General features: G+C 42.9%; 1 protein-coding gene across 5 annotated transcripts in view; it reads left to right on the forward strand.

Moving 5' to 3' along the window:
* The first annotated feature begins 2,967 nt into the window (after positions 1-2,967).
* LOC137379127 (adhesion G protein-coupled receptor G3-like) overlaps positions 2,968-17,437 on the forward strand; it is a 269,576-nt gene continuing 255,106 nt past the window's right edge. The window contains exon 1 of one of the 5 annotated variants that reach the window (XM_068049842.1): positions 2,968-3,046. The gene's annotated coding sequence lies outside the window, so the exon portion shown is untranslated. Of the gene's footprint in view, positions 3,047-4,025; positions 4,404-17,437 lie in introns of those variants that run through there. The other 4 variants (XM_068049843.1, XM_068049845.1, XM_068049841.1 and 1 more) reach the window with 4 other exon arrangements.

Raw genomic sequence — 17,437 nt, forward strand, 5'->3', positions numbered from 1 at the left:
CGGCTGTTTTAGTGACTGGAAGCCAGTGTCCAGTGGTGTACCACAGAGATCTGTGCTGGGTCCCCTATTGTTTGTCATTTATATAAACGACATTGATGACTATGTGGGGGGTAGGATCAGTAAGTTCGTGGATGACACAAAGATTGGCCGAGTGGTTAACAGTGAGGTGGAGTGCCTTAGGTAACAGGAAGATATAGACGGGATGGTCAAATGGGCAGAAAAGTGGCAGATGGAATTTAACGCTGAAAAGTGTGAGGTGATACACTTTGGAAGGAGTAAAGTGATACGGAAATACTCAATGAATGGCCTGACACTGGGAAGTTCTGAGGAACAAAGGGACCTTGGCGTGTTTGTCCAAAGATCTCTGAAGGCAGAAGGGCAGGTTAATAGGGTGGTGAAAAAGGCATATGGGACACTTGCCTTTATCAATCGAGGCATAGATTACAAAAGCAGGGAGATCATGTTGGAGTTGTACAGAACTTTGGTAAGGCCACAGCTGGAGTACTGTGTGCAATTCTGGTCGCCACAATATAGGAAGGATGTGATTGCACAGGAGGGGGTGCAGAGGCGATTCACTAGGATGTTGCCTGGGATGGAACATTTAAGCTATGAAGAGAGGTTGGATAGGCTTGGGTTGTTTTCACTGGAGCAGAGAAGATTGAGGGGTGACCTGATCGAGGTGTACAAGATTATGAGGGGCATGGACAGGGTGGATAGGGAGCAGCTGTTCCCCTTAGTTGAAGGGTCAATTACGAGGGGTCACAAGTTTAAGGTGAGGGGCGGGAGATTTAAGGGGGATTTGAGGAAGACATTTTTTACCCAGAGAGTGGTGATGGTTTGGAATACCCTGCCTGGGAGGGTGGTAGAGGCAGGTTGCCTCACATCATTTAAAAAGTACCTGGATGAGCACTTGGCACGTCATAACATTCAAGGCTATGGGCCAAGTGCTGGCAAATGGTATTAGGTAGACAGGTCAGGTGTTTTAATGCATTGGTGCAGGCTCGATGGGCCGAAGGGCCACTTCTGCACTGTATTATTCTGTGATTCTGTGATACAGGGCTAGTGGGAGAGAGTTGGCAATGGGATTAGTGTTGCATTGATACAGGGCTAGTGGTAGAGAGTGGGCAGTGAGATTCGTGTTGAATTGATACAAGGCTGGTGGGAGTGACTGGAGCGGTGGGATTAGTGTTGAATTGATGCAGGGCTATGAGGAAAAAGTGGGCGCTGTGCTTAGTATTGAATTGATATAGGGCTCGTAGGAGAGAGTGGGGCAGTGGGATTCATGTTGAATTGATGTAGGGCTAGTGGGAGAGAGTGGGCAGTGGGCTTAGTGTTGAATTGATACAGGGCTTGTGGGAGAGACTGGGGCAGTGGGATTATTTTTGACTTGATACAGGGCTAGTGGGAGAGACTGGGCAGTGGGAATAGTGTTGAACTGATACAGGGGTAGTGGGAGAGACTGGGCAGTGGGATTAGTGTTGAACTGATACAGGGGTAGTGGGAGAGACTGGGGCAGTGGGAATAGTGTTGAACTGATACAGGGGTAGTGGGAGAGACTGGGCAGTGGGAATAGTGTTGAACTGATACAGGGGTAGTGGGAGAGACTGGGCAGTGGGAATAGTGTTGAACTGATACAGGGCTAGTGGGAGAGAGTGGGCAGTGGGATTTGTATTGTCATGATACAGGGCTAGTGGGAGAGAATGGGCAGAGGGATTAGTGTTGTATTGATACAGGGCCAGTGGAAGAGAGTGGGCAGTGGGATTAGTGTTGTTTTGATACAGGGCCAGTGGAAGAGAGTGGGCAGTGGGATTAGTGTTGAATTGATACAGGGCTAGTAGGAGAGACTGGGGCACTGGGATTAATGTTGAATTGATACAGGGCTAGTGGGAGAGAGTAGGCAGTGGGATTAGTGTTATTTTGTTACAGGGCTAGTGCGACAGAGTAGGGCAGTGGGATAAGTGTTGATAGGCTGGGTTTGGTTGTATTGGGTTGAGATGGCTGAGTCAAATTGGAATGGAATGGTCTGTGTTTGGGTTAGGATGAGATGGACTTGGTTGGATTGTGTTGGGCATATTGGAACACATTGAGTTGGGTTAGGTTGGGATGGGTTAGATTTTGTTGCGATCTTTGGGTTGGACTCAAATACAAAATGTATTAATTGGGATGTCAAATCAATCTTTTGTTCTTTTTTACTTTCGTGGTGGTATCTGGGTAAAAGGAGCTGCTACAACAACTTATATTTATATAGTACCTTTAATGTAATAAAACATTCCAATGTGCTTCACAGTAGCATTAGAAAACAAAATCTGACACTGAGCCAAATAAGGAGATATTCGGTCAGTTGACCAAAAGCTTGATCAAAGAGGTAGGTTTTAAGGAGCACCTTAAAGGAGGAGGAAAGAGAGGTAGAGAGGTATAGGGAGGGAATTCCAGAGCTTGGGGCCTAGGCAACTAAAGGCACGGTCATCAATGGTGGAGCGATTAAAATCAGGATCCTCAAGATGCCAGAATTAGATGAGTGCAGAAATCTTGGAGGTTTCTAGGTCTGGAGGAGTTTACAGAGTTAGGGATGGGCAAGGCCATGGAGGGATTTGAAAGCAAAGATGAAAATATTCAAGTTATGATGTTGCTTCACTGGGAGCCAATGTCAGTCAGTGAGCACAGGGGGGATAGGGGAACGGAACCTGGTGTGAATTAAGACACGGGCAGCAAAGATTTGGAATTACTTCAAGTTATGAAGGGTGGAATGGGGGAATTGGGAACTGCTGCAGAAATATGTGTTCTATCTTAAAAACAAACTTTACATTCTATATCCTCAATGGATTTGGCTCAGAGCCGACGCCAAGATATTTTAAAAATTTGAGCCAGTGATCCTTTTTCGGTGAAAAGACATTGTGAAAGCAACACAAAGACTTAGAGAACTATACGGAAGTAGCATGTTTCATCTGTTCCCCAAATTTGGTCATGCTAGTTAACAAAATCCTTCCCTTCTTAGAAAACGGAGTTGCTGTAAGTTCATATTATGAAACCCTCAGACTAAGTGTAGGTAAGAAATATGCTCACATTGTTTTATTCAGTGTTGTGGCCTTTTAAGCTTAAAATGCTCTGTAAAGACTTCCTAACATGAAGGGAGCAACAGAAAATATGTTTCTTGCTCGCATTTGAAGTTTGTACCGATTGATCAGAATTGCATTCAAGTCTTTGTGGCAGAAGTTGCTCTTGACCGTCTGGGTGTTAAGCAGAGTGGAATGCATCTCAGCTGCAGAACCTGCCCAGCCTTCTTTCCATTTACTTAATTGGAGGTAAAATCAACCAGGCTGTATTCATCTGAGGCCACATATCTATGTGGCTACCAACATTACCACCAGCTGTAGTTGGGGGAAGGGGAGGATTAACATCTAACAACATAGATCTAATATTGGCCTCGACTCACTTGGCCTATAGCCAATGTTGCTGGTGGAGAGTTTCCTGCCAACGTAGGAAATGATATGTAAAACTGTCAGAAGTAACAATCTTCTCCTTTGGAGCTCTTGTTGATTTGGTTTTTGCTGTGTATAATTTTGCATTAATACATTACTGATTTCCTGAGAAATGATGCATTTGATTGAGTCAACAGATAGCATGTGGGTTAATGTTTATCACTTGCCCCAATAGGCATTATTGTATGGAGAGAGCTGGCAATGCTTCATAACTAGAAACTGAGGCAATAAAACTGTACATTTGGAAATTTGATAGCAAAAATAAATTGGGAGAGTTTCCAATTTTAAATGGTTCAAAGGCCAGTGCCCTGTTGCCTGTAATGTCATAGGATAGTGGGCAGTGTCACTTAGTAGGTTGGCATGAAGGCTGATTTTGTGCCATCGATGCCTGGAATCAGATGTGGTTTCCCTGAAGTCAGTAGAGTGGCACCTCCCACATGAGCATAGCTAGCTCACTGCTGTCGATAGTAGTTAGGGAGAAGGGAAGGGTTAACATTTAACAACAAAGGTCAAATGCTGGTCATGACTTGCTTAACCCATAGCCAATGTGGTTGATAGAGAGCTGCCTATCAGGGGAAGGAAATGATATGGAAAACCAAACTAAGATACCTTGTATTTCTGTTAAAAAAACAATTTGATCAAAGACAAAGGGGATGCTGGAAGAAGTCCTGTGGAGAATTATTTGTAAGCTGCAGCCATCAGAACACTGTGACTTGTGTTAGTGGAAGAGATCAATCATCCTTCTAACCTTTAGAGAGATGCTGAGGAATGCAGAAAGTGGTCAGGCAACTTTAAGAAGAATGGAGTATTGAAAAGCAGCTCAGGAAAGAGTTGGGAATGTGCCAGTGTGAACAAGGTGACTTCTGATCAATGAATGGCCTGAGTTTCCATCAAGTGGATTATTGTCACTGAGTGCTCTGACTGGTGAGTTAATTTCACTATCATCCATCTCATGTACTATATCACGCTGGTCCAACCTTTTTGCATGGGGGGCTACATTACAATTTTTGTCTTACATAGAAGGCCGGTGAGACAATTTCGGAAAGATAAATCATTAAACATTTATCCTACTGTCAAAACAACAACAAATGTGTATTTTTGTGAAGAAGCTTTAACTGAGAAGACTAATTTATTGACTTACTTTCTCGTCACTATATTGAAAACTGATTTAGTGACAGACTGGCTTTGTTTTTGTTTTAATAAGTAGTCAGTTTCTGCCCGCACACTTGATGTGGCAATGCAGAATATTCTGGATAGATATCTATCTGTCAGGAAAGATCTTGAGCTCTCTCCCCCTTCTCCTTGTGCTTTTTTGTGTATGTTACTGTCTCTGTTTCCCTCCCCTTTCCCCCCTCTAGGACTAGGGGATACCGTTTTGGGCAAAAGATAGGGGGAATATGAGGAAGCACTTTTTTACACAGCGGGTGGTAATGACCTGGAACTCACTGCCCACAAGGGTGGTGGGAGCAAAGACAATCACTGATTTCAAGAGGAAGTTGGATGGCCAGCTGATGCTATGGGTCAAGCTAGGGACTAACTACATAGCTCCGAGGAGAGCCGACATGGACTCAATGGGTCAAATGACCTCCTTCTGTGCTGTAAATAAATGACTGTCTGGCTCTCCCTCTCTCCTCTCTGTCTCTCTCTTTCTCTCCCCCCTCACTCTGCCCCTCTGTCCGCTCTCTGTTGCTCTCTCCTCCCTCTTTCTGTCTCTCTCCCCACCTTTCTGTCTCCCGTTCCTCTCTTCCCCCTTTCTCTCTGGCCCTCTGCCCCGCCCCACTCTCTGTCCCTCATTCACCCCCTCTCGGTCCCTCTCTCCCCCCACTCTTTCCCTCTCCCCCTTCTGTCCCTTTCTCTCACCTTTCTCTGTCCCTCTCTCTGTCCCTCTCTCCACAATTCTCGCTGTCCCTCTCTCCTCCCCATCTCTCTCACCCTCTCTCCCCCTCTCTTCCCGACTCTGTCACTCTCTCCCTCTCTCTGTCTCCCCCTCTCAATTTCTGTCTCCCCCTCAGTCTCTCTCTCCTCCCTCTCTATCTCTCTCTCCCTCTCTCTGTCTCTCTCTGTCTCTCCCCATGCCACTCAGTCCCTCTCTTCCCCCACTCTGTCTCACTCTCTCCCTCTCTCTGTCTCTGTCTCTCTCCCTCTCTCTGTCTCTCTTTCCCCCACTCTGTCCCTCTCCTCCCCCACTCTGTCTGTCTCTCTCCTTCTCTCTGTCTCTCTCTCCCATTCTCTATCTCTCTCTCCCTCTCTCTGTCTCTCTCCCACTCTCTATCTCTCTCTCCCTCTCTCTGTCTCTTTCTCCCCCTCCCCCTCGATCTCTGCTCCGTGTTCCTGCAGCAGCCATTCCCACAGTTGGGTTGTAAAAGGACACAGCACTATTTGGAAAAAAGTAGCAGCAGAGCTCCCTCTGGTGCCGTGGACAAAATTCATTACTCAACAACCATCATTACAATTGATGGTAACTGCAGGCAGGTTTTGAGTCTGTGGATAAGCGGGATGAGTTAGAAATGAGTCCAAGGATATTTTATGTCCCCGGTCATAATTTAAATCCTACCAGTTGACTCCCCCTGCCTGCTTTAGGTGGTATATCACAGAATCACAGAATTGTTACAGTGCGGGAGCAGGCCATTGGGCCCATCATGTCTGCGCTGGCTTTCCAAATGAGCAATTCACCTAATGCCATTTCCCTCACCTTCTCCCCATAACCCTGCACATTCTTCCCTTTCATATAACTGTCTAATTCCCTTTTGAATGCTTCAATTGAACCTGCCTCCACCACGTTCTCAGGCAGCATATTCCAGACCTTAACCACTCGCTGTGTGTAAAAGCTTTTCCTCATGTCACTTTTGCTTCTCTGACCAAATACTTTTAGTCTGTGCCCTCTCGATCTTGATCCTTTCATGGGTGAGAACAGTTTCCCTCTAACTATTCTGTCCAGACCCCTCATGATTTTGAATACTTCTATCAAATCACCTCTCAGCCTTCTCTTCTCCAAGGAAAACAGTCCTAACTTCTCCAATCTATCTTCATAACTGAAGTTGCTCATCCCTGGAACCATTCTCATGACTGTTTTCTGTACTCTCTCCAATGCCCTCACATCTTTCGTGCGGCGCCCAGAACTAGATGCAATACTCCAGCTGAGACCAAACTAGTGTTTATTTTTTAATCATTCATGGGATGTGGGCGTCACTGGCCAGGCCAGCATTTATTGCCCATCCCTAATTGCCTTTGAGAAGGTGGTGGTGAGCTGCCTTCTTGAACCGCTGCAGTCCGTGTGAGGTAGGTAGACCTACAGTGCTGTTAGGAAGGGAGTTCCAGGATTTTAACCCAGTGTCAGTGAAGGAACAGTGGTATAATTCCAAGTCAGGATGGTGTGTGACTTGGAGAGGAACATTCAGGTGGTGATGTTCGCATGCATCTGCTGCTCTTGTCCTTCGAGGTGGTCGAGGTCCCGGGTTTGGAAGGTGCTGTCGAATGAGCCTTGGTGTGTTGCTGCAGTGCATCTTGTAGATGGTACACACTGCTGCCACTGTGCGTCAGTGGTGGAGGGAGTGAATGTTTGTAGATGGGGTGCCAATCAAGAGGGCTGCTTTGTCCTTGATGGTGTCGAGCTTCTTGAGTGTTGTTGGAGCTGCATCCATCCAGGCAAGTGGAGAGTATTCCATCACACTCCTGACTTGTATCTTGTAGATGGTAGACAGGCTTTGGGGAGTCAGGAGGTGAGTTACTTGCCACAGGATTCCTGGACTCTGACCTGCTCTTGTAGCCACGGTATTTATATGATTACTCAGTTTCTGGTCACTGGTAGCCCCTAGGATGTTGATAGTGGGGGATTCAGCGATGGTAATGCCATTGCATGTCAAGGGGAGATGTTCAACAAGTTCAACATAACTTCCTTGCTCTTGTACTCTTTGCCCCTATTAATAAAGCCCATGATACCGTATGCTTTATTAACCTGTCCTGCCACCTTCAATGACTTATGCACATATACACCCAGGTCCCTCTGCTCCTTTTCGAATTGTACCCTTTATTTTATATTGTTCTTCCTAACAAAATGAATCACTTTATATTTTGTTGCATTGAAATTCATCTGCCACCTGTCTGCCCATTCCACCAACTTGCCTATGTCCTTTTGAAGTTCGACACTATCCTCCTCACAGTTCTGAATTGTTCCAAGTTTAGTGTCATCTATAAACTTTGAAATTGTGCCCGGTACACCAAGGTCTAGGTCTAATATATATCAGGAAAAGCAAGGGTCCCAAAGCTGATCCCTGGGGAACTCCACTACAAATCTTTCTCCAGCCTGAAAAACATCCATTAACCACGACTCTTTGTTTCCTGTCACTCAGCCAATTCCATAACCAGGTTGCCACTGTCCCTTTTATTCCACGAGCTATAACTTTGCTCACTAGTCTGTTGTGTGGCACTGTATCAAACGCCATTTGAAAGTCCATGTATACCACCTCAACAGCATTGCCGTCACCAACCCTCTCTGTTACCCCTTCAAAAAACTCCAGCAAGTTAGTTAAACATGATTTTCACTTAACAAATCTATGCTGGCTTTCCTTAATTAACCCACATTTGTCCACTGACTGTTAATTTGGTCCTGATTTAATTATTTTTTATTTATTCATTTGTGGGATGTGGGCATCGCTGGCTAGGTCACATTTATTACTCATCCCTAATTGCCCTTGAGAAGGTGATGGTGAGCTGCCTTCTTGAACTGCTGTAGTCCATATGGGGTAGATCCACCTGTTCGGTAGGGAGTTCCAGGATTTTGACCCAGTGACAGTGAAGGACCAGTGATATAGTTCCAAGTCAGGATGGTGTGTGACTTAGAGGGGAACGTGCAGGTGGTAGCGTTCCCATGCATCTGCTGCCCTTGTCCTTCTAGTTGGTAGAGTTCGCGGGTTTGGGAGGTGCTGTCTAAGGAGCCTCAGTGCGTTGCTTCAGTGCATCTTGTAGATGGCAAGGACTGCTTCAGTAACTGAGGAGTTAAAAAAAGATGATCTGTGTAAACAAAAAAAGCAGGCCTGCAGAAAACCAATCTGTCTAAATAAGAAAAAAGAAGCTGTGTCTGTAAAACAGAAAGACCTGTAAAGCAGATAGCCTGTAAAACAGAAAGACCTGTAAAGCAGATAGCCTGTAAAACAGAAAGACCTGTAAAACAGATAGCCTGTAAAACAGAAAGACCTGTAAAGCAGATAGCCTGTAAAACAGAAAGACCTGTAAAACAGATAGCCTGTAAAACAGAAAGACCTGTAAAGCAGATAGCCTGTAAAACAGAAAGACCTGTAAAACAGAAAGACCTGTAAAACAGATAGCCTGTAAAACAGAAAGACCTGTAAAACAGATAGCCTGTAAAACAGAAAGACCTGTAAAGCAGATAGCCTGTAAAACAGAAAGACCTGTAAAACAGATAGCCTGTAAAACAGAAAGACCTGTAAAACAGAAAGACCTGTAAAGCAGATAGCCTGTAAAACAGAAAGACCTGTAAAACAGATAACCTGTAAAACAGAAAGACCTGTAAAACAGAAAGACCTGTAAAGCAGATAGCCTGTAAAACAGAAAGACCTGTAAAACAGAAAGACCTGTAAAGCAGATAGTCTGTAAAACAGAAAGACCTGTAAAGCAGATAGCCTGTAAAACAGAAAGACCTGTAAAACAGATAGCCTGTAAAACAGAAAGACCTGTAAAACAGAAAGACCTGTAAAGCAGATAGCCTGTAAAACAGAAAGACCTGTAAAACAGATAACCTGTAAAACAGAAAGACCTGTAAAACAGAAAGACCTGTAAAGCAGATAGCCTGTAAAACAGAAAGACCTGTAAAACAGAAAGACCTGTAAAGCAGATAGTCTGTAAAACAGAAAGACCTGTAAAGCAGATAGCCTGCAAAACAGAAAGACCTGTAAAACAGATAGCCTGTAAAACAGAAAGACCTGTAAAGCAGATAGCCTGTAAAACAGAAAGACCTGTAAAGCAGATAGCCTGTAAAACAGAAAGACCTGTAAAACAGATAGCCTGTAAAACAGAAAGACCTGTAAAGCAGATAGCCTGTAAAACAGAAAGACCTGTAAAGCAGATAGTCTGTAAAACAGAAAGACCTGTAAAGCAGATAGCCTGTAAAACAGAAAGACCTGTAAAACAGATAGCCTGTAAAACAGAAAGACCTGTAAAACAGAAAGACCTGTAAAGCAGATAGCCTGTAAAACAGAAAGACCTGTAAAACAGAAAGACCTGTAAAGCAGATAGCCTGTAAAACAGAAAGACCTGTAAAGCAGATAGCCTGTAAAACAGAAAGACCTGTAAAACAGATAGCCTGTAAAACAGAAAGACCTGTAAAGCAGATAGCCTGTAAAACAAAAAGACCTGTAAAGCAGATAGCCTGTAAAACAGAAAGACCTGTAAAACAGATAGCCTGTAAAACAGAAAGACCTGTAAAGCAGATAGCCTGTAAAACAGAAAGACCTGTAAAGCAGATAGCCTGCAAAACAGAAAGACCTGTAAAACAGAAAGACCTGGAAAGCAGATAGCCTGTAAAACAGAAAGACCTGTAAAACAGATAGCCTGTAAAACAGAAAGACCTGTAAAACAGAAAGACCTGTAAAGCAGATAGCCTGTAAAACAGAAAGACCTCTAAAACAGAAAGACCTGTAAAGCAGATAGTCTGTAAAACAGAAAGACCTGTAAAGCAGATAGCCTGCAAAACAGAAAGACCTGTAAAACAGATAGCCTGTAAAACAGAAAGACCTGTAAAGCAGATAGCCTGTAAAACAGAAAGACCTGTAAAGCAGATAGCCTGTAAAACAGAAAGACCTGTAAAGCAGATAGCCTGTAAAACAGAAAGACCTGTAAAGCAGATAGTCTGTAAAACAGAAAGACCTGTAAAGCAGATAGCCTGTAAAACAGAAAGACCTGTAAAACAGATAGCCTGTAAAACAGAAAGACCTGTAAAACAGAAAGACCTGTAAAGCAGATAGCCTGTAAAACAGAAAGACCTGTAAAACAGAAAGACCTGTAAAGCAGATAGCCTGTAAAACAGAAAGACCTGTAAAGCAGATAGCCTGTAAAACAAAAAGACCTGTAAAGCAGATAGTCTGTAAAACAGAAAGACCTGTAAAGCAGATAGCCTGTAAAACAGAAAGACCTGTAAAACAGATAGCCTGTAAAACAGAAAGACCTGTAAAACAGAAAGACCTGTAAAGCAGATAGCCTGTAAAACAGAAAGACCTGTAAAACAGAAAGACCTGTAAAGCAGATAGCCTGTAAAACAGAAAGACCTGTAAAACAGATAGCCTGTAAAACAGAAAGACCTGTAAAGCAGATAGCCTGTAAAACAGAAAGACCTGTAAAGCAGATAGCCTGTAAAACAGAAAGACCTGTAAAACAGATAGCCTGTAAAACAGAAAGACCTGTAAAGCAGATAGCCTGTAAAACAAAAAGACCTGTAAAGCAGATAGCCTGTAAAACAGAAAGACCTGTAAAACAGATAGCCTGTAAAACAGAAAGACCTGTAAAGCAGATAGCCTGTAAAACAGAAAGACCTGTAAAGCAGATAGCCTGCAAAACAGAAAGACCTGTAAAACAGAAAGACCTGGAAAGCAGATAGCCTGTAAAACAGAAAGACCTGTAAAACAGATAGCCTGTAAAACAGAAAGACCTGTAAAACAGAAAGACCTGTAAAGCAGATAGCCTGTAAAACAGAAAGACCTGTAAAACAGAAAGACCTGTAAAGCAGATAGTCTGTAAAACAGAAAGACCTGTAAAGCAGATAGCCTGTAAAACAGAAAGACCTGTAAAGCAGATAGCCTGTAAAACAGAAAGACCTGTAAAGCAGATAGCCTGTAAAACAGAAAGACCTGTAAAACAGAAAGACCTGTAAAGCAGATAGCCTGTAAAACAGAAAGACCTGTAAAACAGAAAGACCTGTAAAGCAGATAGTCTGTAAAACAGAAAGACCTGTAAAGCAGATAGCCTGTAAAACAGAAAGACCTGTAAAGCAGATAGCCTGTAAAACAGAAAGACCTGTAAAGCAGATAGCCTGTAAAACAGAAAGACCTGTAAAGCAGATAGTCTGTAAAACAGAAAGACCTGTAAAGCAGATAGCCTGTAAAACAGAAAGACCTGTAAAACAGATAGCCTGTAAAACAGAAAGACCTGTAAAACAGAAAGACCTGTAAAGCAGATAGCCTGTAAAACAGAAAGACCTGTAAAACAGAAAGACCTGTAAAGCAGATAGCCTGTAAAACAGAAACACCTGTAAAGCAGATAGCCTGTAAAACAGAAAGACCTGTAAAGCAGATAGCCTGTAAAACAAAAAGACCTGTAAAGCAGATAGCCTGTAAAACAGAAAGACCTGTAAAACAGATAGCCTGTAAAACAGAAAGACCTGTAAAGCAGATAGCCTGTAAAACAGAAAGAGCTGTAAAGCAGATAGCCTGCAAAACAGAAAGACCTGTATAACAGAAAGACCTGGAAAGCAGATAGCCTGTAAAACAGAAAGACCTGTAAAACAGAAAGACCTGTAAAGCAGATAGCCTGTAAAACAGAAAGACCTGTAAAACAGATAGCCTGTAAAACAGAAAGACCTGTAAAGCAGATAGCCTGTAAAACAGAAAGACCTGTAAAACAGAAAGACCTGTAAAACAGAAAGACCTGTAAAACAGAAAGACCTGTAAAACAGATAGCCTGTAAAACAGAAAGACCTGTAAAACAGAAAGACCTGTAAAGCAGATAGCCTGTAAAACAGATAGCGTGTAAAAGAAGTATGTCTATGAAAAAGAAAACTGTGAAAAGTCCTAAATTGCTAGAGAGTTTGGATCATTAAAAAAATGACATTCAAATGTCCAACTATGGATTGGAAGATGTCGGCGCGTTTGGCCAGTAAATGGAACTGTGTTTCCTGGATCGAGAAGTGAGTGAACCAGAGAAGCAAGCTATAAAATCAAGATCACATTGGGATTGTGAGCTGAGGATTAGAAGGACCCTGGCAAGCTATGGGTATTCCTGGAGGAGCAACTGAAGGTAAAGGTCAATTTCCGAATACATAGGCTTGAGTTTATGCCCCACCAGCAAAGGCAAGAGTCTGTTGACCAGTTTGTTGCAAGGTGCTGAGACAAAACTCAAGAAGTGACTTTGCAGATATTGAATTGTTGGAAGGGATTATCAAGCTAGTAATCATGTCTACTCCACCAGAAGCCTTTCAAAAAGACCTGCTAATAAAGAAGAAAGGGCACACCATAGATACCCTACTTAATGATGGAAGGAAATTTGAAGCCATCATGTCTGGATGCCAACACTTACAAGTACTGGGGGTGGCTATGCCAATTGGTATGGTAACCAAGGCTCAAAAGTCTGCTAAGCCTTGTGGCAAATGTGGCCTGACTCACCCAATTCGCAGTTGTCTGCCGTACCAGGAACAATGCAAAGCTTGTGGCAAGACAGTGCAGAAGGAAGAGCTCAGATATTGCACACAGGAATGGTGACAGATCACATGAATAGAGAACGTATGCAAGACAGGGTAGCAAATGCAAAGTTAGGTATGCCAACACACAACAAAAGCACAAGCAGGTACATCAGGTCAGCAGAGAGAAAGATGAAGAATGTACTTGCATAAACATGTCAATGCGATTAAGTATATGTCCACAGAAGAGTGGTAAGCATAAACTCAGAGTGAAAATTGACAGCAGAGCAAGTGCAAGTATTCTGCCCATCTGTATACTGAAGGACATGTACTTAAAGAAATGGGAATCTATGGTGTGACCCACCACAGCTAGGCTGACTGTCTACAATGGTTCTCCAATCAAGTGCATTGGAATGATAACCTTGCAGTGCAGCTGTGGGAGCTCTGAATGGCTACCACAAATTTTCTATATCGTTCACACAACTGGACCAGCTGTTGCAGGACTTCCCATATGTCGAGGTTTATGAATTGTCACAATACATTAAGTCAGTAACGCACTGAAGATGGTAGAAAATATCCAGGTCGAGTGCATCCATGTACAGGCCAACACAAAGGCTATGAGTCAAGACACGAAGAGGTGATATGACCGGTAGTATCTCCTCGGACTTCAATTCATTGCAGCAAGTATCCAGAGGCCAGAGGGATTGCCGATGATTGGTGATGTTACCAGTCATCATTTTGCTAAGCTTTCCAAACAAGGGAATATGAAGGCATCGTATGACAGACAAGCAGGACCAGAACTGGCTTGATTGTGAGTAAGACAGAAGGTCAGAGTCCTCCATCATGCATTGGGAACTTAGTATCCTGCAGACGTGTGAGTATATGTCACCAACCCAGATCATATAAGGTCCAGACACCCAATGGTGTGATTCTCAGATGGAATTGAAGTCAACTCAGAGAGCTGTATGACAACACTACATGTGACAACCCTGTGGCATCGCTGACACGTTCAAAGACAAAGTCTGAAGATGAAACATACAGAGGCTAAGAGCACAGAGAAAGAAACATATTAACCAGAATTCTGGTTCACCAGCTTCTCAGAGGAGTAGTCAAGACGAGCTCACCTCTGGGAAGAGGTTTACAATAACAAGATTGGGATGAATAAGCAAACCTCTTACGTTTTAGAGAGTGTTAAACTTGCTTACCTGTAAATAACGTTTTGTTTTATTCATGCATAGTTCATCTGAACCTCAAAATTATTATATATTGTACCATTCCTGCACTGTTGCTGGGTCAAAATCTTGGAAATTTCTTCGTAACAGCACTGTGGGTGTACCTACCCCACATAGACTGCAGTGGTTCAAGAAGGCAGCTCACCACTACCTTCTCAAGGGCAATTAGTGATGGGCAATAAATGCTGGCCTGACCAGCGACGCCCACATCCCATGAATGAATAATAAAAAAAGTGGTTATATCTTTGGGAAAAAAGATGTTGTGGGAGAGCTTTAACAGGCTGCAATTGAAAGGAAGTGGTGCCGCATTACACGTGGCCAGGGAGATGTGGGTGTAGCCTGACAGAGCGAGATATGTGTAGATGTGCTCCTGGAGTGGCTGTGTAGATACGTTCTAGTTTAAGTTATAATTCATTTGTTTGTTGGTGCCATCTTCTTCCCAGAAGGTTGACTGTCATGGATCTCCACCTCTGTCCTGTGATGTCCTTACACATTCTGCATTGGTCAACTGCATCCAGTCCATTATATCCGTCACCCATTTTCTTCTCTACTTCCCTCTCCTACATTTTCCGTTGATCTTTCCTTCCAATATTGTTTCCATCTACCTTCTGCTCTAATGATGTGACTGAAGTATTGTATCTTTCTCTCTTTGACGTTATGCACTAATTTTCTCTTTTTTCCAGCCATTTCCAGCACTTTCGCATTAGTCTTTGTGTCTGTGTAAGATATGCGGAACATACTCTGATATGTCCACATCTCAAATGCGTTCAGCTTATCAATAGTCACTTTGTTTGTTGTCCATGTCTCTGAGGCACATAACATAGATGACAAAATGCAGCATCTCAGCATTTTGTTCCAAAGATTCTGGGTCAGTTTTTTTGATGTTAAGTCCTTTATTCTGACAAAGCTGGTCTTGGCCATCTCAGTTCTCCTTTGGATCTCCCATCATCTGTGATAAGCTGCCCAACGTATGCAGTTGTTCCAGGACTTGTCCACTTACTTCAATTTTCATTTCCAGGGTTTGGTTTCTGCTTATCACCGTTGTTTTTCTTCATATTCATTCTTAATCCATATTCTACACTCCTTACATTCACTTTGTTCACAATTTCCTGTGGGGCTGCTTCTGACTGCAATCAGTGCAGTGTCATCTGTGTATCTCAAGTTGTTAATGTTCAACCCACCAATATTACAATCTGGTAGATGTTCTATGTCTCTGAAGATAGTTTCAGTGAACAGGTTGAACAGTTTGGGAATATAACGCATCCTGACGCACTCCTCTTTTATTTGGGAAACTGTCTGACGAGCCGCTATCAATTCTCATCATTGCTAATTGCTTCGACGAAAGATTCTGAATTATCCTTTTATCATTTCTCTCAATTTCTAGTTTGTTTTTGCACTCCATTATTTTCTGATGATAGACTCTATCAAATGTCTTCTCATTGTCTATAAAGCATACATACACAGTTTTTTGTACTTCCAGTTATCTTTCGATCATTACTCTCAAGTTAAAGATGCCCTCTCTTGTTCCTTTCTTTGGTCTGAATCCTGACTGAATGTCGTCTATCTCTGCCTCCGTTGACTAGTCATTTCTTTCGAAAATGATTATTAAAATCATTTTCATCACATGGCTCATGAGGCTTATTGTCCTGTGCTCTGACTACTTTCGGCTTTTGGTTTCTTTGGGAGTTTAATGAACACTGACTGCATAAGATCCACAGATATAAATCCTGTTCTGTAAATTTTGTTACAGGAGGTCTGTCAGTTTCCCAATGTTAACAGGATTTCAGGCTTTCTGTTGGTATCTCATCAATTCCAGGTACTTTCTTTGCTTTCATCTTTTTGACGCTGCACTAAAATCTGCCTCTATTATCTCTGGTCCTTCTCCTCCCTCTGGTGGTACCAATTCACCTCTGTCTTCATCATCATACAACTCATTAATGTACTCCACCCATCATTTCTTTGTACTTTCTTTTTCGAAGAGAAGTTCACCTTCCTTGCTCCTTATACAACCACTATTTGTGGTTATTTTCTTCTTGTCTGTCAGTGCTTTAACTTTCTCATGCAATGTTCTCATATTGTGCTATTTCTCCAATTCTCTTCTTCCTTGCAATGGTCTTCATACCACTTTTCCATGGCCGTACTACACGTTTTTCTTATCTGCCTTTCTATTTTGTCATATTTTTCCTTTATTGTTCTTATTCTGACTCCATTTATTTATTTAGAGATACAGCACTGAAACAGGCCCTTCGGCCCACCGAGTCTACGCCGACCATCAACCACCCATTTATACTAATCCTACCTTAATCCCATATTCCTACCAAATCCCCACCTTCCCTCAGTTCCCCTACCTATACTAGGGGCAATTTATAATGGCCAATTTACCTATCAACCTGCAAGTCTTTGTCTGTGGGAGGAAACCGGAGCACCCGGTGAAAACACACACGGTCACAGGGAGAACTTTCAAACTCCGCACAGGCAGTACCCAGAACTGAACCCGCATCGCTGGAGCTGTGAGGCTGCGGTGCTAACCACTGCACCACTGTGCCGCCCCGGATGGATTTCTCCACCATATCTAGTATTTCATCAGTCATGCACTCTTGAGATGTCTTTCTTAGGGACTGTCTCAGTTACTGTTTATTTCATGCTCTGTTTCAACCTTTCCCAATGCCTTTCTGTTGTTTCCTCCTCACAAAAATCTTGCACCGCCCCTTGCTGAAGTAAAGCTTCATACTTGATAGTAACCACTGCAGCATACTTCGTCATCACATCTTCCTCTCTTACTCTGTCTAAGTTGACTTGATCTTTCATGGAATTCCTTTTTGGGATTTCTCAGCCTGATTTTCATTTTCGTTAAAAGCAGGCAGTGATCTAAATTGATGTCTAAACCTGGTGAAGTGAAGGCATTCTTGATGCTGTTCTTGTATCTTTCAATGATCACCAGAAAGTCAATTTGATTTCTGTGAACATTTCCTGGTGTCTTCCAGGTGTACAGTCTGGGTGTTGTTTGAAGACTATATTCAAGATGAACAAGTAGTTTTTCTCACAGAACTGTATCAGGTGTTCACCTCCGCTGTTCTTTGTTCCTCGTCCATAAGTTCCTACCACATTTCCATGCCTCCCACTGTCAACGTTTGCATTCAAGATTATCAAGATCTCTCCACTCTTCACATGCTTCAATGCTGTTTTGAACCTCCTCAGAGAATTACTGTGATCCTGTGTGGGCCCATACAGTTGTAAACACACAATGTTCATTGGTTTCCCTTTACATTTTGCCTTAATCACTCTCTCTGATATTGGCCAATACCCCTGCATTGTTCTTGCTA

Source organism: Heterodontus francisci, chromosome 17 (assembly GCF_036365525.1).
Source record: "Heterodontus francisci isolate sHetFra1 chromosome 17, sHetFra1.hap1, whole genome shotgun sequence".
NCBI classification, from domain to species: domain Eukaryota; kingdom Metazoa; phylum Chordata; class Chondrichthyes; order Heterodontiformes; family Heterodontidae; genus Heterodontus; species Heterodontus francisci.